Below are 8,081 nucleotides of genomic sequence, written 5' to 3' on the forward strand. Positions count from 1 at the left end.
GTATATTCTCTCTCCAATGAAGAGTCTGAAGAAGAGGTGTTGTCACACTTTTTTTCTTTCCTCTGCCCTTTACTGGATCGGTCAATGGAGTCAACTTGCTGTTATGGGAAGCATATAAGAGCTCCAGAAGCGGACGAGGTTGTCATAATTGGAGTGATAAATGTGGGATTTGCCATTGACTCGACGGGAATGATACCGTAAGTAGGCACTGCATTCAGCATTGGAGAAACTTGATAGAATCCACTTGCTGCCAATTGTTTCTGTAATGGTGTGCTGATCTGAACCAAATATTATTGACTCATAGTAGATGGTTGGTGTGCGGAAGAAGACACATAAGCCGTTTGCTGATATCCTTGATTAGTACTAGAGGTTTATAGTATGTTCTTAAATGGAGATTGTTGTTGAATAATTTGAACTGTCTCATGCAGGGCCAAGGGCCCAGACATATGAATTTTAACTTAAGGTGAAGACACCTTCAACAGAGTTGGCGCGGTTTATGGTTCATGCGAACTACAATTGGGTAAAGACCCACGGCATGGATTTTGTTGTGTACTTTTGGTAAACTTGCGTTGTACTGGCTAAGGTCAAATTTTGGCTTAAATGATGTGTCCATTTCAGAAATATTAACTTCTTTATTTCGATTGTCCACTGATTCATTTACAACAGATGCCAGTTGTTGGAAGGTACCCTGCTGTTCAAATGCACTTTTAAATAGAACTGTGTCTACTTCCTCAGTTGTTGTCAGCTTGTTCATTCGTCTCACCACAACATTGAATATCTTATTGGTCTGACCAATTCCACCAAGCAACTATTACTAGCCTTGTGGTATATCCTGTCTTCAGACTGCTGAAGTTGCTGAATTATTGCTTTCATCTGTTTGTTATCAATACTCATTGCCTCTTTCTGTTCAGCTTGAACGTAATGAGACCAACACATATTTTATATATTCGCGCTTCGCTCTGTTTTATATTGCGGTAAATCTCAGCTGTTCTTTGAGCATTTGATTTTTTATCTGTTAAATATTCTTGGTACATTTGTTTAATAGTCATTTCTGAGCTGTCCTCTGTTAAAGCGTCTTCAGCTGTGGGTTTCTCCATATCCCCAAGTGATTCAGTTTCTGCCATTTCAATGTTCTTGTCCTTCTTGTCCTCAATTCCTGCCATTTCACTGATATGTGTTTAACTGATTCTCAATTCACAGTTTTATGTCTTAAATTGCAAAATATTGCGACCCAAGAGATAAGATAGGCACTGAATAATATCTTAAGGCAGATAAATTCCAAATCACAGTTTTTATGTGTGACCCAAGACAACAAATAGTGCAGCTTTTAATGAAAGCTACTACTGCATTTTTTTTTATGAAAGCTACTACTTTGTGTATGAAATGACAAGCAAGGCAAAATCAGAAAGGACAGAACTGGGACATGACACTATACATCAATAAAATGCTTATATTCAATTCTCAATAATGAATACTTGCTTATTTTTCAAGACGGCCATTTTGAAAATAGCTGCCAAAACAAAATCTTGCTAAGTACACCAAGTCATTCAAATATGTTGATTTTCGTGCACCCAGCATCAAATCCACTGTGGTTTGTGCAATACTGGAAAATATTTTAGAACGTACGGCAGCCATCTTAAAATAAGCCGCCATATTGAATTTTGAGGGTGGGTCCATAGCTAATATTGCTCAGTACACAAAAATGTACCATCATGCAAAAATTGGTGCTTTTCTCATTATTTGAGCAATTTTTTCACCGATCGGCCGAACTAAAATGACCGATGATAGTTTGATCTGATATTTAATTTTGTTCTTGCATCTATAACAAATTTCAGCTTGCAAGTTCCACATGAATTTGTCAGCCAATGCCCCTTTCAGAATTAAGAATTGAACGAATTTTATTCCATGACACTGGTGACTGAATAAAAAACTTGCATACCTAAATATAACACGTGTTTTATTAAGGTATATAGGTAATTTTAGTCTAGAGACAACTGCCTGTGCTTTTATTGTGGAAATAAATATCATTCGGTTTCATGAAACATATTGTACTTGATAAAGTTGTAATTTCCGAATAGAGAGGATGCCAAAGATATCAAAGGGATATTCAAACTCATTAGTCGAAAATAAAGTGAAAACGCCATGGCGATAAACGTAAAAGATCAAAAGACAAACAACAGTATACCAAACCCAGTATAGAAAGCTAAAGACTGAGCAACACGATGATCCACATGTGGCACTCCTTGTGTTGCTAATACAGGTATTAAAACCTGGTGATAAGTATAATTTTCTAGGTCACATTTGTGCAAACAATTAAGACACATAATACAATTGCCTAGTAAGTGTTCCTTTTCTTTGTATATGTAATGTGTCTGCTTCTCTGTGACTTCGTTTATACTTATAAGCTTGAAAAAGTTGTTAGATGTAGCATGGGGATCAAACCTTGGAACAGTAGGTAGGAAAAAAAACGGAGTGTCTTGTGTATCTCCCAAAAGAGTTATGTAGTTTAACAAATGAAATTTCATATGAATCAATATACTTAATAGAATTAATAAAGTAGAAATGAAATTACTGTAAAAGTATGTAAACGAAAGGTGTATGCCTCAGCATTACTGTTTTATAGTATTCCTTTACATTGCATACAAAGTTATATTATATGTATGGTGCGAGTATAAATGTACAGCTTACTGTTTATTAATAAGTGAACTATCAATATATTGTCATTGTCATTTTCCATTCACTCCCACATGTTTAACACTGATCTTAAGCTGAAAAAGAAAATATAGTTCTTTAACATAAAAGGTTAAAAGATGGCAACGAACATTTACTAAATAAATATTTTGATTACACGGATAATTATAACGTACACCAATTTATTCTTAACTCTCATTGAGTTCATTTAAATTGTCTTCATATATATGTGTCAATGACTGGTTAACTTTCAGGTTTTGGTGTAAAGGAAAAGGCAATAGTAAATACCGACTGAAACTGAAACGACAAAATACCACTTCCATGGTATAAATAAAAAAACCACACACTTAATTCAGTTGCACTACTGAATTAACATACCTAGGTACATTCAAATCCTAAACGTGAAGGTCACTGATGTATGAGTAAATGCTTACATAGGAGTCGTAGGACCAATAGAGCCATTAAAAAGTTTTCACTATTCACTGAAGGTCTTATACCACCGCGCCGAAGTACGTTCATTATTCATAGTTAATTTTTCATTATTCAATAATGAATAATGAAATAGTTCACTATTCATTATTCAATATTAAAAAAATGATAATGAACAATGAAATAGTGTATGTTTCATTATTCAAATTGAAGCGGTGAATAGTGAAATATATTTTTAAAAAATTGACTGTGACACTATAGCTATATCCTGATTCGCAATGACCATAAGAGGATTTACGGAGGACCTAAATGCTACAATCTACGTAAAAATGAGGAAATAGCCAATTTTGAATAATGAAATGGATATTTTGAATAATGGAATGGACTCCTATGACCCTTCAGCCCCTAATTATAGATATATATTAGACCTCAATCGAAAACTTATCAAGAGAGGAACAAAAGGTACATAGTCAATTTGTTCCGCAACGCATGTTAGACGAGATAAGAAGGACTTAGATATCGAAATACGCCTGAACATTGAGAAATAGCCAATTTTGAATAATGTAATGGATATTTTGAATAATGGAATGGACTGGCAGGACCCTTCAGCCCTTAATTACAGATATATATTATATCTCGATCGAAAGCTTATTAAGAGAGGAACAAAGGGTATATAGTCAATATGTTCCGCAACGCATATTAGAGGAGTAACGAAGGACTTAAATATCGAAATACGCCTGAACATTGAGAAATAGCCAATTTTGAATAATGAAATGAATATTTTGAATAATGAAATGGACTGGCAGGTCCCTTCAGCCCCTAATTAAAGATATATATTATACCTCAATCGAAAGCTTATCAAGAGAGGAAAAAAAGGTATATAGTCAATATGTTCCGCAACGCATATAAGAGGAGTAAAGGACTTAAATATCGAAATACGCGTCAACATTGAGAAATAGCCAATTTTGAATAATGAAATGGATATTTTGAATAATGGAATGGAATGCTGCGACCTTTTACCCCCTAGTTATAGATAAACCTGATACCTCATTCGAAAGCTTATAACGAGAGGAACAAAAGGTATATGGTCAACATGTTCCGTAACGCATATTAGAGGAGAAACGAAGGACCTAAATATCTAAATACGCTTGAACATGAAGAAATAATTTATTTTGAATAATGGATGGACTGCTGCAACCCTTCAGTCCCTAATCAAGGCAAACTTTATACATCAAATTAAAGCTTATTGATAGAGGAATAAACTGAGTATAAACGATATGTGCCGCAATGACCGTTAGAGGGGTTAAAGAGGACCTAAATGCCAAAATACGCGTGAAAATTAAGAAATAGCCAATTTTGAAAAATAAAATTGATATTTTGAATAATGGAATGGACTGCTGCGACCCTTTAGCCCCTCATTATAGATAAACATTATACCTCATTCGAATGCTTATTACGAGAGAGACAAAAGGTATATAGTCAACATGTTCAGCAACGCATATTAGAGGACAAACGAAGAACCTAAATATCGAAATACGCTTGAACATGAAGAAATAGCTTATTTTGAATAATGGAATGGACTGCTGCAACCCGTCAGCTCTCAATTCAAGATTTTTTTACACCAAATTAAAGCTTATTAATAGAGGAATAAACTGAGACTAAACAATATGTGCCCCAATTACCATTACAGGGGTAACGGAGGACCTAAATGACAAATTACGCGTGAAAATTAAGATAGAGCCAATTTGGAATAATGATTACATATTTTGAATAATGGAATGGAATGATGCGACTCTTTAGCCCTAATTATAGATATACCTTATACCTCATTCGAAAGCTTATTACGAAAGGAACAAAATGTATATAGTTAATATGTTTGGCAACGTATATTAGAGGAGTAACGACGGACTTAATTATCGAAATACGCGTGAACATTGGAAATAGCTTATTTTGAATAATATAATGGACTGATCCAACCCGTCAGCTCTTAATTAAGGAATAATTTATACACCACAACAAAGCTTATTTATAGAGGAATAAACTGAGAATAAACAATATGTGCTGCAATGACCATTAGAGGGGTTACGGGGGACCTAAATGAGTAGTAGTGTAATAGGCATACCAGCACAGAATTAGCAAGGATTAGCAAGGATTAGCATAAATGTAAGGAATGTGGTCACGTGGAATGTGCTCACGAGGAATGTAGCAATATAATGTGGTCATGAGGAATGTAGCTAGCTTGGAATGTAAGGAATGTAGAAATAAAAAGAACATTTTTTAATGGAATGTGATATTACAGAAAATTCAAACACTAATATTCTAACAATCAATAATCCTATTTAAAAATGAGTCTGAAATTTGTTTTTGGTGATTTGCTAACAATCGGAGATGTCGATATTATTGTACATCAGGTAAACTGCCTATGTGTAAAGCCACATGGGTGATCAAAGACACTTGCAATAAAATATCCCTGGGCAGATATATATTCAAAACGACGCGCTGAAGGTCATAAAAAATTAGCCGTTCTAGAAGACAGAGGAGAACCTGGTACTGTAAAACTTATTCGATCCCAACATCAGTTACACCCAGATGTTGCTTGTTTTTTTTTTTTTTTTTAAGTCAGTGGGATTTCGGTACTACAGATCAGAATTTTAGAAATATTCCACCCTATAAAGATACTCGGGAAACCGAATAATTTGGTTCAAACAGTGCTTAGAACAACTTAAAGAACTAAACGTTAAAACTTTTGGACTACCTGATCACATCGGTTGTGGATTGGGAGGAGGAGATTGGACAGCATATTTCCAAATCATAGAAAATTTCGCCAAAGCAAACGACATAAACTTTATACTAGTAAGACAATCCATTTTACAAAAATGGATATAGAAACAGACTCGTTATGCTCAAAAATGTTTTCATTTAATCCTGTACACCCAACGAAAATGTATTACATCGATAGGGAACACACATTTGAGAATTGGCCAAGACAGATTGTGCAGAAACCACAACACTTGATTCAAAACGGATTCTTTTATACCGGGATTGGAGATCGAGTGACTTGTTTCTATTTCAACATAACCACAAAACTGTGGGAAGCGTCCGATTGTGTAGAAACAGAACACCAAAAATAGGAACCAAATTGTTTATTTGCAAAAATGGTGACTAATGAAGTACCATTCTTCAATTATTTTTCGACGTAGACATTGCTAATATTTTTTTTCTATGGAATTTTATCAAATATCAATCATATGATCAACATACCTCAAATAGTTTTGGTATGAATTTCTTTGGAATGTTTACTTCCTCAATATAAAAGAGTATGATCACTTCTTTTCCCACTATAGACACATTTAACTTCAGAATGGATGTAGGTGAAAACAGCATTTGCTTCATGCTTAGTAATTATAACGTCAAGTTTGATTCTAAACTGAGAGAAGACATTGTCGAACTGTCAATAAAATATTGTTATGGTTGTGCTGTAGACCATCCCAGTCAGATACAACATACATGTTTAATGTGGAACGAGTTGGAACATTTGGAGATGCATTTTGAAGAAGCCTTATCTCACATCAACCACAAAGCAGTTCACACAAACTGGCAAGAAGAAATGAAAAAAATAGAACAATCCGATTGGACAAGCAGTTACACTGTAGACATAAGTGAACATGCTAGGAATACATTTCTTAAACTACTCGACGATGTTGAATGGTGTAGGAAAAATTTACCAAAACCAGATAGACTTTACAAGGACGTTCAAGACTTCTGTGCACTTTTTCAAAGGTTCTTTGCAGAGGAACACAACATATAAACCTCTGTTTTATACTTCAGCTCTGTATAACCTGACAATGTTTAGACAAATTATGCATAACTCCGTTTTTCTGAAAACTATTTACCTAGTGGACCCCAATGAAAGAAAGACGTTAGTTCGATTTACGGAGGAAGAACATATCCAAACTTTGTATGATATTGCTAAAAATATTTTACAAGGAAGAATAACAGTCAGCATTGCCAACCAGTAAAAAATAAACCAATATAAGACTGTAATTCGAACAATAGCCAGCTCTAGAATTGATATGGCAAGAAAAAGAAGAATGTTATTATCTTTTTATCATTTAATACCTCTTTTAATAAAACCTATTATACACATACTAGATGGAAGTTGATCTGTTTATCAAAAATCCATTATGCACAACTGTACATATATTCAATAAAAATTGTATCAAACTGTATAAGTAGTTCATTCGTTTTTATTTTTCGTCATTTCACAGTTCGCCATCAATCAATTATCACAATTCCCCCACATTATCAATATGGTGAAAAGACAGGATTATAAGAGAGTAGACTCCATTTTGAAAAAAGATTTATTACGATTTATCCACAGCAGGTGCATATCTTGGTCCTGACAAGCTGTACCAGGTTTTAAAAGTCAGAGGTGTTAAGAATGTTGGTAAACCCTCCATCAGATCATGGTTGCAAAATCAAGATAACTACAGTTTGCAAAGGCCTGCACGGAAAACTTTTAAAAAGGCAAAAGTTGTAGTAGCCGGAATTGATGATCAGTTCGATGCCGATTTGGCTGATTTATCCTCAATATCCAAAGAGAATAGAGATGTGAAACATCTTCTTTTTGTTATAGATATCTTCTCTAAATATCTTTGGGTGGAACCTCTAAAAAATAAAACAGCAAAAGAAGTTATAAGAGTTTTTTTTCAAAGCATATTTAATCAAGGAAGAAAATGTAAAAAACTAAGAACTGATAAACAGAATTTACCTCAAATATTACACGCAAATATTTGAAGAGTGAAGATATTTATTTCTTCACCACACAAAACTCATCAACAAAGGCCAACATAGCTGAACGAGTAATTCAAACTATCAAGAACATGATGTTTCGCTATTTTACAAAACAAAGAACACATCGCTATATTGATATGCTACCATACACAATAAAAAGTTACAAT

The sequence above is a fragment of the Mytilus edulis genome, chromosome 8 (genome assembly GCF_963676685.1).
Source record: "Mytilus edulis chromosome 8, xbMytEdul2.2, whole genome shotgun sequence".
In the NCBI taxonomy this organism is placed as follows: domain Eukaryota; kingdom Metazoa; phylum Mollusca; class Bivalvia; order Mytilida; family Mytilidae; genus Mytilus; species Mytilus edulis.